The sequence below is a fragment of the Loxodonta africana genome, chromosome 2 (assembly GCF_030014295.1).
Source record: "Loxodonta africana isolate mLoxAfr1 chromosome 2, mLoxAfr1.hap2, whole genome shotgun sequence".
Classification (NCBI taxonomy): domain Eukaryota; kingdom Metazoa; phylum Chordata; class Mammalia; order Proboscidea; family Elephantidae; genus Loxodonta; species Loxodonta africana.
The window spans coordinates 32,069,718-32,086,740 of NC_087343.1; positions in this window are offsets into that span (position 1 = coordinate 32,069,718).

The following is a 17,023-nucleotide window of genomic DNA, read 5'->3' on the forward strand; positions in this document are numbered from 1 at the left end:
TTTGAATCACAGTTTTGGTGAAGAATATTGAATATACCATGGACAGCCAGAAGAGGGAATAAATTTGTCTTGCAGAAGTACATACAGAATGCACTTTAGAATGCAGGAAGGCAAGGCTTCATCTTGCTACTTTGGACAGGTTATCAGAAGGGACTATCACCTGGAGAAGGATGTTATGCTTGGTAAAGTAGATGGTCACCAAAAAAGAGGAAGACCATCACTGAGATGGACTAACACAGTGACTGCAGCAATGTCCTCAAGCATAGCAATGTGAGGATGGCAGAGGACAGGCTAAAGTTTTGTTCTGGTGTACCTAGGGTCACTGTGAGTCAAAACTGACTCTTGGGCACCTAATAATAACAAAATTATTGTACATCCAAACATCTTTCCTTTGTGTCCAGCCCGTGCTGGTTGCTAAAAAACTCATCTCAAGTGTTAGACATCTCAAGTGTTAGCTCATTTGGTAGCTTCTATGGAATCCTTGAGGTAGATGTCCATTTCGGCACCTATGTGTGCACCCTGAGTACCTAAGTATACATTCTATGTATAATTCTATCGGTGCATTAAAACATAGGTCCTCAAGCTTTAATATGAAAATAAAGCATTCTTGGGATGATCTCTAAATTCAGGTGGGATATATTCAAGTTTGTACTTTGCCTCTCTTTGACTTGTAATTTTCTTCAGTTTCAACTTGAAATTATGTATGAGCAGTTGATGATCTGTTCTGCAGTTGGCCCCTGGCCTTGTTCTGACTAATGATATTGAGCTTTTCTGTTGTCTCTTTTCACAGATGTAGTGGATCTGATTGTATCAGGGTTGGAGGAAGACTCATGAACAAGTGCATTATGCAGACAACACAACCTTGCTTGATGAAAGTGAAGACAGCTTGCATCATTTAATAATGAAGATCAAAGAATTCAGCCTTTGGCATGGATTACTCCTCAATATAAAGAAAATAAAAATCCTCAAAACTGGACTAATAAGCAACATCATGACAAATGGAGAAAAAAATTGAAGTTGTCAAGGATTTCATTTTACTTGGATCCACAATCAACACCCATAGACGCAGCAGTCAAGAAATCAAAAGACACGTTGCATTGGGCAAAGCTACTGCAAAAGACCTATTTAAACTGTTGAAAAGCAAAGATGACACTTTGAGGACTAAGGTGTGCCTGACCGATGGTATTTTAATCACCTCATATGCATGTGAAAGCTGGACAATGAATGAATAAGGGGGATCGAAGAAGAACTAATGACTTTGAATTATGAGGTTGACTAAGAATATTGCATATACCACTGACTTCCAGAAGTCAAACGAATCTGTCCTGGAAGAAGTGCAGCCAGAAGGCTCCTTAGATATAAGGTTGGTGAGACTTCGTTTCACATACTTTGGACATGTTATTATGAGGGGCCAGTTCCTGGAGGGTCAGTGAAAGGGAGGAGGACCCTCAATGAAAGGAATTGACATAGTGGCTACAATTACAGGCTCAAGCATAGCAAAGATTACGAGGATGATTCAGGACTGGGCTGTGTTTCATTCCATTGTTCATTTTGATGCTATGAGTCAGAACCTACTGGAAGGCATCTAACAATAATAACAACTCAGAATTTTGACCCTGTTAAATATTTAAGTGCAATTTAAAATGCAATTTAAATTAAATGTAAACTTTTACACTTAAATATAAATAAAACTTCAAATTAATACTTATTAAAAAAACAAGCCAACATTTACATGTAACAGTAAAAAGTTTTAAGACCTTCTTTCTGCCTACAGTGACTATCAGTTTCTGAATACCCTTCTAACCAGAAATTTTGGCTTATTTCTCTTTAAATAATCTAAATGTATTAGGGACAAGATAAATTTTTTCCAATACAAGTGGTTGTAATTTAATATAGTTTTCTTGCATATACAGAGAATAAGGTTAAAATGTGAACAAATAATCTATATAGGTAGGCTTCTTCTTAAAATGTATAGACTAAAATATCATGGACTTATTTGTCTTTTATTCTTTGTCTAACTACATGATTAAAATTTCTAACACTCTTCTCATTTCATATTTATGCATATTTGAAAAGGTTTTGAATTGTACACATTTGACCTTTCCACAGTGAAAGCCTGAAAATGCTAGAAAAATAGAGTATGAAAAACCTAATATAATATCATCTTTTTAAAGTAAAAGCTAAACACTCTACTGTTCTAAATTATATTTGAAAATTTTCCCCTGTTTTGACATTAATTTTTACTTTTTGTTAATGTCAGTATCATTAAGTAGCTATTAAGCTGCTAATAGGCACTTAACATTGTGGTCACTTATGGCAAATAGTGTTAACAGTTCTAAAGATTCTTCTTGTAGGTCACTTAATTATGTCACGTAAAATTAATCACCTAAAAGTAGATGAAGGTGGAAATAACTAAGTAAAACCTTGTACATGTGGACAATCTCAGGTTTATAAAGTAAGTTTCTACATACTTAAATTCCACATATGTGACCATAATGATATTTTTCAATTTTCTTCTGCCCTATATTACCTCAAGACAATTTACATGCTTAACATGTGGTATTTGATGAAACACAATTCTAAAATGTAGAGAATTAAAATATGTTGAAATTAAAAAGCTTAATGCAAGATCAGTGACTTACAGAAATACTCTTGTCCAAACGTTGATTAATAGTTACAGCAGCACTAACAGGGACCACAATAGACAGTCCCAGACAGAGCTGGAAAAAAAATGTAGAACAAAATTCTAACTCAAAAAAAAAAAAAAAAGACCAGGCTTACTGGCCTAACAGAGACTGGAGAAACCCCAAGAGTATGGCCTCAGACACACTTTTAGCTCAGTAATGAAGTCACTCTTGAGGTTCATCTTTTAAAATAAGATTAGACAGACTCATAGGAAAAACAAGACTAAAGGGGCATACCAGCCCAGGGGCAAGGACTAGAAGGTGGGAAGGGACAGGAAACCTGGTAATAGGGAGCCCAAGGTTGAAAAGTGATAATACTGAAATGTCATGGGGTTGTTAACCAATGTCATAAAACAATATGTATACTGTTAAATGAGAAGCTAGTTTGTTCTGTCAACTTTCATCTAAAGTACAAAAAATATGTATATATATATATATTCAAAACCTAAGGAAAAAAAAAGAGAGAGTAGCAGGAAAGTATTCCTACCCTAACAGGGAGAAAAAAAAATGACCTTTCAGAAATTGCAGAAAATGTAATGCTGAGAAATATTTTTCTTTTGAACCCTGCACATTTCTTGTAATGCACTATGACAATAGTTACTGATTCTCTATGTTCTCACTTAAGACACATATACATAAAATACAGCTCTTATATTGCCTCTAAAATTATCCTAATGCAAAAGTTCTTTAGCAGGTAGCTAATTTTAATTCCAAATGCTATTGATTGAAAAAATATAACCTTATAGAATTTAGAAGTAATTTCTATATGAATTTATATTGAGTTTCCCTGTGTCAAGATTCATGGAACACTTACTAAGCAACCATGCCAAAATGGATACTTCCCGTACCTAATTTGTCAAAATATAAGGTAAGTCATAGCCAGTACTTTTAAGTCAATTATTACCTTTGAATAAATGAAAATTCTAATAGGTTAATTATTCTCACACAATAATGTATAATACCATCTAACTCAGGCTATAGTTCATAGTAGGGGCTTAACAAATATTTGCTTGGTGACTAAATAAATATATTCATGGATGAATACATTCCACCGCTATAAAACATCAAATTTAGAAGAACACTCAAGACCACTTTGGAAATCATTTAATTTGTAGAGTTGAAAGTAGCCCATTACTGACTTAACCTCATCACTGGAAAATGTAAGTAATCCCAAAGGAATGTTTAAAAAAAAAAAAGGTATAATATTCCATGAAGAGAAAAAAAAAGTGTATCTGTTAAGAACACAATGTGGTTCATGAAATCTTATTGCATAGTGTCTGAAATAATAGATTGCAACTTAAGAAAAATTGACCTGGATTCTAATCACAGGTCTGATTAGAAACAACAGACATTTATATATAGAAACCTAGGGTGAAATTCTTAAACTTCTGAATTCTGTTTATTTGTAGAGTTAGAAAAATAAGTTTTATGCAAAAGAAGAATGAGGTATTTAGGAAAACAATCAACAGGAGATAGTCCACAGTTAGTACAGCTTTTATTACATTACAAGCTTTTATTTAACAGGCATGATGAAAAGAAGGAAATAGGTATTATCCTTGATTTGAAAGATTGCATATTTTCAATGTGTTATAAGGCATAAAACAGACATCAATTAATGATATTATTGAATCATTTGAACATTTTATTAAAGCACACCATTACTTGCTATACATTGTGGTAGGCTCTTAAAGCATAATTGTCACTAACAAATGATGTTTATTCTAAAAGTATATACTTTTGAAATTTTTTTGTGCATCCAATATACATCTGAGATCCATTCTGGAAAAAAAAAAAATGTTCTCCCCCTCACGTGACCTAAATACTCTAGACTTTCCACATTAAAACTTAATTAAAGAATTGGAGAGAGGACAGAGATTTATTAGAGCTCAGATGTTATGGCATATAAATGAATCTGATGTATTTCTGGGTATAAGTAAAACATAGTACCTTCTAAGACTATATTGACCTAGATATAGTCTTGAACCTTTAAAGAAAGTGAAGGTAGTGTCAAGCACTATGCAATTTATTCCTACCATTTCACATAACATATACAATGGATTTATACTATTTGGTCTGAGTCTTGGACACTCGTTTCTATTTTGTTATTCTTTGCCTTCATTTCTTTAGTTGAAGCTAGCAATTATTTAAGACAAGACTTTTCCTTAAGTATCACTTTTTTTTTTTTTCTGGTGTATTTAGTACTTACTACTTCAATTATATTCTCCCCCAGTGAATATTCTAACATCATTCTGTACATAGTGAGCATCACTGGAATGGACTGCTTATTATGACTCCCTTCTCCAAGAAATGGTTTCACTCTTCTATTGCTCATGTAAATATTAAATGCCCTGGTGGTGAAGTGCTTAAGAGCTTGACTGCTAGCCAAAGGGTTGGCAGTTTAAATCTACCAGCTGCTCCTTGGAAACCTATGGGGCAGTTCTACCCTCTCCTGTAGGGACACTATGAGTCAGAATCAACTTGATGGCAACGGGTCTTGGCCTTAAACTTACATGACTCTGGCCAGAGTTGATAGGTGCAGATTCAGACAACAATGATTTTCTTGTGAATTTTTAATAGGAATTTCTAGAATTTAAGGCCAAAATAATTATTTTAAAGAATACAAACTAACAAAAATAAAAGTTTGGTAATTTCTGGCAGTTGTCACTTTTGCCAGTGGACTTTGATACTCCACTCTAAATAATGGATAAAACAAGGTTGAAAGCCTATAAAAACATAGATGACATGGAAAACACTATAAGCTAATTAGAACCAGCAAACATTTAAGTAATAACCTACCCAACAATGACAGAGTACAAATTTCTCCAAGTATACAGGATTGTTCTCTAGGTGAGACTTTATTTTAGGCCATGAAATAAGCCTCAATATATTTAAAGAATTAAAATCATAGAAAATATGTTCTTCGAAAAAAAAAAATCATGATACTAGAAATCATTAACAGAAGGAAATTTGGGAAAGGAATAACTATGTGAAAGTTAAACAAACCAAAAAAAAAAAAAAAACACTTTGCTGTCGAGTTAGTTCTGATCATAATGACCCTATAGGACAGAGTAGAACTGCCCCACAGGGTTTCTAAATAGCAGCTGGTGAATTCCAAATAGCAGCTGGTTAGCAACCAAACACTTAATCTCTGTGCCAGTTATACAAACATCCTCCTAAATATTCAATGGGTCAAAAGAGAAATTATACAAGAAATAAAACACACTTGGAAAGGCATAAACACAAAATTACAACATATCAGGACTAAAAGGATAGAGCTAATCAGTGCTCAGATGTTATAGCTCTAAACACCTAAAAACACCTAAATAAAAAAGAATAGGAATACACGTGTGTATGCATATGTGTGTGTGTGTGTGTATATATATATATATATATAACATGCAATCAAGATGCATTGATAATTACTGGTGATTGGAATATGGAAGTTGGAAATAAAGAAGAAGAGCTGGCAATTGTAAAATATGGCCTTGGTGACACAAATGACCCTGGAGATCACATGGTAGAATTTTAGAAGACCAATGATTCCTCACTGCAAATATCTTACCTCAACAACATAAATGGCAAAAATACATGTGGACCTTACCAGATGGAATAACAGGAATCAAAATATTTATATCTGTGGAATTACATGATGGAAAAGTTCAATATGATCTGTCAGAACTAGGCTAGTGGCCAACTGTGGAACAGACCATCAATTGCTCATGTGTGAGTTCAAGTTGCAGTTGAAGAAAATTAGAACAAGTCCACTAGAGACAAAATACAAACTTAAGTACATCCCACCTGAATTTAGAGACCATCTCAAGAATAGAGTTGAGTCATTGAACACTAATGATTAAAGGCCAGACGAGTTGTGGGATGACAACAAGAATATGATACATGAAGAAAGCAAAAGGTCCTTAAAAAGACAGGAAAAAAAGAAAAGACCAAAATGGATATCAGAAGAGACATTGAAAGTTGCTCTTGAACATTGAGCAGCTAAAGTGAAAGGAAGAAATGGTGACGTTAAAGAGCTGAACAGAAGATTTCAAAGTGTGGTTAGAGAAGACAAAGTTAAGTATTATAATAACATATGCAAAGACTTGGGGATAGAAAAGCAAAATGGAAGAACACACTCAACATTTCTCATATTAAAAGAACGGTAGAAAAAATTCAAGCCTGGAATTGCAATACTGAAGAATTCTAAAACCCAGTGCTACAGGGAAAATGTTAAATGTGTCAGGAAGCATCAAAAGTTTATGGAAAGAATACACAAAAAGAATTGGGCAACATTCAACCATTTAAGGAGGTCACATACGATCAAGACCCAATGGTACTGAAGAAGAGGTCCAAGCTACATTGAAGGCATTGAGGAAAAAACAAGGCTCCAGGAATTGATGGAATAACAATTGAGATGCTTCAATAAATCCATGTAGTGCTGGAAGTGTTCACTCATCTGTGACAGAAATTTGGAAGACAGCTACCTGGTCAACCAACTGGAAGAGACTCATATTTGTATCCTTTCCAAAGAAACATGACCCAACTGAATGCAGAAATTATTGAACAATGTCATTAATATCATTCACCTCATGTTCATGGGAAAGCTGGACACTGAAAAAGGAAGACCAAAGAAGAACTGATGCCTTTGATGGTGTTGGAGAAGAATATTGAATATACCATGGACTGCCAGAAGAATGAACCAATCTGTCTTGGAAGAAGTACAGCCAGAATACTCCTTGGAATCACACATACTTAGGACATGTTATCAAGAGGGATCAGTCCCTGGAGAAGGACATCATGCTTGCTAAAGTAGAGAGTTACAGAAAAAGAGGTAGATCCTTGTCATGGATTGAAGTATGTCCCCCCAAAAATGTGCATATCAACTTGGTTAGGCCATGTGTGAATGTCCTCCATTTTGTGATTATAATTTTAAGTTCAGAGGGATTGTAACACCACCTTTACTCAGGTTACCTTCCTTATCCAAGGTAAAGGGAGTTTCTCGAGGGTGTGGGCTGCACCACCTTTTAGCTCTCAAGAGATAAAAAGAAAGGGAAGCAAGCAGAGAGTTGGAGCGCTCATATACCACCAAGAAAACAGCACTAGGAGCAGAGTGCGTCCTTTGGACATGGGGTCCTGTACCTGAGAAGCTCCTTGAGCAGGAGAAGTTTGAGGACAAGGGCCTTCCTCCAGAGCCCACAGAGAGAGCCTTCCCTTGGAGCTGACACCCTGAATTTGGACTTGTGACCTACCAGACTGAGAAAATAAATTTCACTTTGTTAAAGCCATCCACTTGTGGTATCTCTTTTATGGCAGCACTAGACAACTAAGACAACTCTCAGTAAGACGGATTGACACGGTGGCTGCAACAATGGGCACAAGCATAACGAGGATTATGTGAATGATGCAGGACAGGGTAGTGTTTCATTCTGTTGTACATTAGAGCAGCTATGAGTCAGAATCGAACCAACAGCATCAAATAACAACAACATCATTTTTAATATCACATACAAGTAAAATTTTGCTGAAGATCATTCAATAGTGGTCACAGCAATATATCAAAAGGGAACTGCCAGAAATACAAGCTGGATTTCAGAAGAGGGTATGGAACAAGCTATATAATGGCTGACGTCAGGTGAATTATGGCTGAAAGCAGAGAATACCAGAAAGATGTTTACCTGTGTTTTATTGACTATTAAAAAACATTTGACTGTGTGGAGCATAATAAATTATTGAAAACTTTCGTAAGAATCAGAATTCTAGAATACTTAATTGTGTTCATGAGGAACCTGTACTTAGACCTAGAGTCAGTCATTTGAACACAAGATGAGACTACATGGTTTAAAGTCAGGAAAGGCATGCGTGAGGGTTGTATCCTTTCAGCATACCTATTTAGTGTGTATGCTGAGCCAATAATCCAAGAAGCTGGACTATGTGAAGAAGAACATAACATCAGGATTGGAGGAAGACTCATTAACAACCTGAGTTATGCAGATGACACAACCTTTCTTGCTGAAAGTGAAGAGGACTTGAAGCACTTACTGATGAAGGTTAAAGACTACAGCCTTCAATATGAACTACACCTTAACATAAAGAAAACACAAATCTTCACAACTGAACCAGTAAGCAACATCATGATAAACAGAAAAAAGATTGACGTCAAGCATTTCATTTTACTTGGTAAAAATCCACCTTGTAACAAATAGGATTTTTAAGAAAATGAATTACTGTAAAAATACAGAGGAGATTATTCAGCATGCCATTTTTTTCTTGGTTGGTGAGCACTTGAGTATAATTTTCTACTCAAATATGACTTTGAAGTGGAAAATTAATCAAGCTCTATCTTACTTGGTTTTTTAATACTTTTGCAAATGTCACATATACCAGGTTTCATTTAAAAAAAATATGATCCATTCCTCTTTGTATTTTAACTGATATACATCAGATTATAATAATATTTTGTTTATTTTACACTATAATTTCATTCTAAGGTAAATTAAGTGATGTTTCAGCCACTAATGGAAATTTATGCAGGTTTTAATTCACATTTGTTTCAATGCAGATTGTTGCCATGTCTTGCAATATAGACAGTATATTCAGCCATAATTCATCTGACATCAGCCATTACACAGCTTGTTCCACATTCCCTTTTGAATCCAGCTTGTATAATTTAGACACACTTTTATACTTCTAGTCCAATATTCTTGACTCAAAGAGAGATTTTTAACAGTCCACTTATTTATTCTTTTAACTAGAAGCTTATCTTAAAATTGTGAATACATATTGCCAAAAGTAAAATCTACATGTTATCAAAAAGCATATGACATTTCTTTTTGAAAAACCACTTCTGCTTAACATTTTTTGTACCTCTTTAATACTGAAGGCAGACAGTAATATACATATATTTTATATTTGGCAATAAATACTCATCATTTGCTGAGCAAATAATTCCAGAAGCTGAACTATATGAAAAAGAATGCAGTATCAGGACTGAAGGAAGACTTATTAACAACCTGAGATACACAGGTGACACAACCCTGTGGCTGAAAATGAAGGGGACTTGAAGCACATACTGATGAAAACCAAAGACTACAGCCTTCAGTATGGATTGCACCTCAATGTAAAGAAAGCAACAATTTTTACAATTGGGCCAATAAGCAACATCATGATAAACAAAAAAAGATTGAAGTTGTCAAGGATTTCACTTTACTTAGATCCACAGTCATTGCCCATGGAAGCAGCAGCTGATAAAGCAAATGACGTATTGCATTGGGCAAATCTGCTGCAAAAGATCTCTTTCAAGTGTGAAAAAGCAGTCACTTTGACGACTAGGGTGCACCTGACCTAAGCCATTATATGTTAGTTGTCTCATATGCATGTGAAACCTGGACAATGAATAAAGAAGACTGAAGAATTGATGCCTTTGAATTATGGTGTTGGTGAAGAATTTTAAATATACCGTCGACTGCCAGAAGAAGGAACAAATCTGTCTTGGAAGAGGTACACCAAGAATGCTCCTTAGAAGTGAAGATGGCAAGGACGGAGAGATTTCATCTCAAGTATTTTAGACATGTTATTAGGATAGGCCACACCCTGGAGAAGGACATTATTCTTGGTAAAGTAGAGGGTAAGCAAAAGAGAGGAAGGCTCTTAATGAGATGGATTGACACGGTGACTTCAACGATGGGCTCAAGCACAGCGAAGTTTCTGAGGATGGTGCAGGACCAGGAAGTGTATTGCTGTTATGTACACAGGGTCGCTATTAGTCAGAACTGACTGGAGGGTGCCTGACAAAAACAATGACTCATAAAACAAATATCTAATCTTTTAATAAATTTTCTCTGTACTAAAATATATATTTCATTTTTGTTCAGTTGTGCTTAGGGTCGCTATGGGTTGGAAAGGACTCAACAGCCCCTAACAACAACAACATTATTTTATAATAAAAATTTGCATAAGAAGACAGAAGAAAAATATGAAGGATAAAAAAAAAATGAATTTAAGACTAATCGTCTTCTTAATACCTTCAAAGTTAGTTAAAAAAAAAAAATTATCTTGTGAAGTAAATAATGCTTTAAAAAGTACCGCAAATTTAAAATGGAGAGAAGGACTGAGTAGAATCTGCTTCTCACTTCATGATATTTTGCCTAGTATGCACTAGCGGACGCTCCCGTGATTCAGTCAGAGCATCATTTCAACCTCCATACAGCAGAGAATGAGAAGAGAAAAAAAAAGGCCACAGGAGAAGGAGGTATCACTCCTTTTCGTTGAATCCAGGCGCTAGCAGAAGCTTCTCTTTTCTGTACGTCTGCCACATCCCCACCACTGCAAACTTTACCCTTGTTTGTTAAGATGTTCTCATACGTAAACAGGAGAAAAAGAGGGGAAATTATTATCATTTCTTATGTATGTGTATGTAGGGGAATGAGTTTCACATTAATTAATCACTGTTAGGATAATTTTTTTTTCTCTGAATCTTCATCTCCTCATCTGTCTTTTAGGTTTGCCTCCACCTTCTGGAGCCCTGATGGCACAGGTTAAGAGCTAACACTGCTAACCAAAAGTTGGCAAGTCAAATTCACCAGTAACTCCTTGGAAACCCTATGGGACAGTTCTACTCTGTCTTATAAAGTCCCTACGAGTCAGAATCAGCGGCAATGGGTTTGGTTTGGATTGGTTTTTCACCTACTAGCTTGTGTTTCCATTGTCTTCTTATACCATTTTTCTGTTCTATTTCCTCAAGTATTCTGTGTTATTCTTTAAGATCTCCTTCTCCATTTTTTTCTGCTTGAAACAAGCCCACATTTTTTTTTTCTACATAAAAAATGGCTTTTCATGAAGTTGGCCTCCTGCAGTTTCAGACTTTTTCTTTACTACTAACTACATTCAGCAGGCTTCTGACAAGCGTTAAGTAAATACTTTGCCAAACATAATGCACATGCCTTTTTCGTGTCCTTCCCTGTCTTTGCTTATGCTATTCTGCCTGCTTTCCTGTTAACATTTTAAGCCTCCCAGTACTACAAGGCAAATGCAACTTTATACAGTTAGAGTCTAGGCATCACCATTCAGGATGTGTCTGGCTTTATGTTTGTGTAAAGTATGTTTATGTTAAGGAGTAATCATTCCGATGACCACTAAATGCTATATTTTTCCAAGGTGTATCTGTTTTGTATGTTAATTATAGATAAAACTGTAATACTGTACTAGGAAAAATGTTACTTTTGCTGATTAAAAATATTATTGTTGTCTTTTCTGGGAACCTCTTACCATTTATTTCTGATTACGTTGAAATGCGGAAACTGTTATTGTGTAATTATTTTTTCAAGTTAATTTGACTGCAAGTGGTTCAAGAGTAAATTTTAGGCATGTATCCTCCATTTTGATGGTTTTAGGCTCATGTGGCTGAATTGTAGGGCTTTTGAATTGGGGTAGGGTTAGTCTCTGAATATAAGAACTCAAAAACATTATGTTTAATTTCTACTCTGAGCTGATTTTATGAAATTATATAATTTATAAGTTATAATTTTTAACTTATGCTTTCTATAGAATTTACGTGGAAATATAGAAGTAAGAAAAAAGAAAACAATTCTTTAAAAACTCTAAACCTTTATTGAGAGCTGTGTTTACTGCTCTTTTTGGGAAAATTTTTGCCTACAATTAAGCTAAGTCATGAGCAGAAGTGATTACGGAGAAGAGTTTTCCACTGCATCCCATAGGGCAATCCTTTAGTTTGAGGAGACTCCCTGGGTCTGGGGTGACAATTTTCTTGTTACAGTGCTAAAAGGGTCCCTGGGAATTGAAGGAAAGATGAAGAACATTAAGCTTGCCTTTAGGGAAGGAAGAATTTCCACTAATACAGCATGTTAATCTGCTGATAGCTTTAAAGTGTTAGACCTTCCATTATCCAGGAAATTTGGGAAGAGTTAAGAATGGTTTTAAAGTTCCAGAAATGGAAGGATTCAAGTAAGCCTGAATTAAATATTACTGACATTTCATTCTTCTTATTATATTCTGTACTCATTATGGGTTATTTATTCAAAATACGTGTATTGAAAACCTGCTATGTTTTTAGTACTTTTATTAGGACTGTGAATAAAGGAAATGAAAATGTATTTGTTGACTATGAAAGGCTTTGAGAAGAGTGGACAATAAATATAATAAAATATACTATGACAGAAATTCATACATACTATGGAATAGATGAAAGTGTTTCAGTTATAGTTGGGAAGATTAAGAACAACTTCACAGAGTAAATTTTGCTTGACATGAGTTCTAAGACATTAATGGGCCTTTTCCAAGAAGAACTGAGTGGTAGGAAAAGATACAGTGGGAGAACAAAGACACAGATGAACACAAGTATCGTCTGGAGAAACTGCATGGGTATGGGAGTTACTAGGAGGGGGACAGAAGGTGATAGTGGTAAAAAGTAGATGAGCGCACATAAGGTGATGAGCACACTGTGATATGAACATCATTGCTTAAATGAGCAACAAGGAGTCATTTCAGGGTTTAAGCAAAGATGTGGAAGGACTAATTTTACATTTTAGAAAGATCAGGCCAGTAGACAGAAATGAGGATGGCTAAGTTTAGAAGAATGATGTGGAAACAGGAAGATCAATTAAGAGATGTTTTAATATAGCCTACACAAGAAATAATCATGATGAAATACTCTGGATTGAGATGAGGTTGCATTTATATCTGAGACCATAAGATCTGATCTCATCTAAATATGACATCAGAAAACATATAACACATGGTTATTTAGTGAATATGGGGAGTGAGAGAGATGTGTCCATAAAAAATGTTTTTAATTTTGGTGTCGACGACAGTAGGGTTTTGGTGGGATGAGGTGATGGTATTCATTCCGAATTTAGAAAATAAAAACAAACCAAGAAAAAATAAGTTTGAAGTGAAAGTAAGTGCCTCTGAATTCTGGCTCCTGGACACCTTGGTTGTCTCACCCCAGTGCTGACACTGGCCATACACTGTCTCATTCTGATCCCTCAAGACTCATTGTCTACTTTTGGCATTGATGAAATTGTAGTAAGCTAACTGGTGGCCTAGATTACAAAAAAAAAAAAAGAAATCCTGTGTCAATATAGCTTTATTTAAGTAATTATTTATTTTTCCATATTGAGATAGCTTTCCACTTATTAGTGATTTACTGTTGAGTAACATAATGCAATAACATATTTCATATTTAAAAAATGTTTAATAATAAATGTAATTTTATGGAACTTAAAGTTAGGGTCTAACGCTTTGAATTTACTCTGTGTTTAATGGCTCTGCATTTTTTACATTATAGGAACAATACATCTAATGGAATGTGAGGTGTTCTTGCCCTTGTAAAAAATGAATAAGTGTAAATGTAAAGGAGGAAGTGGATACGAACCTCAGTTGTCAAGCACATCACACTAATAAAAAGTACATACAGAAGTTAAGAATCTAGAAAAATATTTCTTTAAAACAATCTGTGCATGGGTTTTTGGAAAGACTTCTTGTATTTTGAAGGGGTCATTGTCACAGGATGAAGATCACTATTCTATGTGTTCTGAGGTTTTTTTCCTCAATTTATTTGTTTGGCAGCTAATTTACATTAGAGAAATATGGAATACACTATGGGAATTCCAAGCACAGAAATGCTAACATATTGATCACATGTTACAGGAGGGTAAATAAGTGATTAGCCTCCTCATTTACTCAAGAGACCATAGGTTTCCTTTCTTACTCTACTCCTTCCTGGATTCAGGTGTGGACACATGGAGGAAGAATGCTAATGGTTAAACACACTCCATGGAAATAATCTAATAATTTAAATTCCTTTCTAAAGATTTGCTGTGAAGTATTGGCTATTACAATTAGTTAAAACACTTTGGTGACATTTAGCAAAGTACTGGCTTTGGTCACTATGGTTAGCTTCATGTAGCAACTGAATGTGTTAAAAATAAAAATAAAAAACTCTAAGTATTCTATGGATAATTATATACCACAAATAATTACTATTCACCTTGACTAAATCTTCCGTTAGCATATTTAGCTGTAATAAAAGATGGTTAAATAGGTTTGGTTCATTTGCATTTTACATTTTAGGTTCCTGGATTGTGTGGTTGATTGCAGAGCTTATACTGATGCTTTACACATCGTTGAAAACAGAGCAAGTGAACTAAAAAAAAAAAAAAAAACTAGCTTGTATTAATGCTGAATATGTTTTGAATTAAGAATCCTTGGAGGGGCAGGACCAAGATGGCTGAATAGTCAGATGCTTTCTGTCATCCTTCTTACACCAAAGACCCGAAAAAAGTGAATGGGTTATATATGACAATCTAGGAACCCTGATCATCAAAGATAAAGCTGAAGAGTTGGACTGAGCAGCAGGGGGAAGGAGAGACAATTCAAAACCAGTGAAGTGCCTGTTGCAAGGTTGCTGGAGCCCAGCTGGCTGTGTCAGCCAGCATGCAGGGCTGAGGTGAACAGTAGTATTTGGGGATGAGTCTCACCATGTCAGGGGTGGTAGGGCTGCTGAGAGTTTGTATATACCTCTGGAACTGGGTGGAAGGGGCGCTGAACCTGCTAAAGTTAAGTGCAAGTGTCTAACCTACCACACGGAGTCAAAATAACCCCTTCCCCACCTGGAGTTTCACAGCAGAATAGTGCTTCCTTCTCTTCACCCATGCCTCACCCTGCTTTGTTCTGACACCAGTCCCACTGTATTAAAAAAATCATGCCCCCTAAGCCAAGAATTTAGGGGTCTCTGCTCCCACACCAGTCTTGTGGCCACTTTGCCCATCCACTGGCATAAGAGGTCCACAAATATGCTGCACCCTCCCCTCCTGCCCCGACCTGTATAGGCCGAGTCAACATTGCCTGCCCTCATTAGCATAAAGAATTAGGGCATACATCTGAAGCCTATTTTCAACTGCAGCAGCCAAGGGGAGCTGTAGATTTCTAACTTTTGACAATTCCCTACCCCCTAAGCAAAGGCCTCACCTCCCACTCCGGGGGCTTAAGATCTGGTAAAACCACCTATTCCATCTAGCCACCCATGACAGGATTCTGAAAACAAGTGGTGCCTCCTAGTCCTTAGAGCCAACAGCACTGGGTGCCTAAAGTCGAGCTGCAAAACCTACCCATCTACATGCTCTAGGGGACAGGTACATACCTTCCAGCCAGAGACTCAGGGGTAGCCATCAGCCTCCTGCCTAGCTAAGCACATAGCCCCCTACTGCAGCCAGATACCTGTGATTGCTCATCTATGCAGCCCTGCACATCAGGAATTTAGGTGAGAGTCTGCATCACATACTCAGTGACCAATGACCTGGACACCTGAGCTGAAGCTGCACAAGAAAAGTGAAGAGACCCTTGGGCTCACACACCTAGTAGCAGCTCTAACCACCTGGTGACAGGACATGAGAGCTTCAAAGACACCAGTAACCAAAGTAGCTGACACACCCAGTCTACTTGCACATACCAAACCAAAACAAAAGAAAAAGCTAGGCCACAGTGAGCAAACATACAATAAATAAATACAATAATTTATTTCTGGCTAGGAGACAACAGTCAATATCAAATCACTAAAGCAGTAGGTCAAGATGGCTTCAGCAAGAGATCAAAACAAAGAGCCAGGAAACCTCCCAGAGGAAGGGAAGTCCTTTAAATTACCAGAGTTAGAATTAAAAATATGAGTGTACAGAGCTCTTCAAGAGATCAGGCAAAACTCAGAACAAGCCAAGGAATACACAGACAAAGGAATAGAGGAATTCAGGAAAACAAGACAAGCACAGAATGACAAATTTAATAGGCTGCTAGAAACCATAGGGAGACAGGAAATAGAAATCCAAAAGATTAACAATGAAATTTCAGATTTAGAGAACTCATTAGAAGGTCATAGCAGCAGAACTGAGGCAATGGAAGTCAGATTAGTGAGAATGAAGATAAATGCCTTGACACAAATTTATTTGAGGAAAAATCAGATAAAAGAATTAAAAAGAATGAAGAAACTCTAAGAATTATGTGGGGCACTATCACAAGGAAAAACCTACAAGTTATTGGAGTACCAGAACGGGGGCAATGATAGAAAATACAGAGGGAATTGTTGAAGATTTTCTGGCAGAAAACTCCTGATATCATGAAAGACAAGACGATATCTAGCCAAGAAGATCATTGAACACAAACAGGGTAGATCCCAAAAGAAACTCATCAAAACATATTATAATTAGACTTTCCAAAACCAAAGATAAAGAGAGAATCTTAAGAGCAACTAGAGATAAACAAAAAGTCATTTGCATAGGAGAGTTGATAATACTAACCTCTAACTACTCTGCAGAAATGACACAGGGAAGAAAGCAATG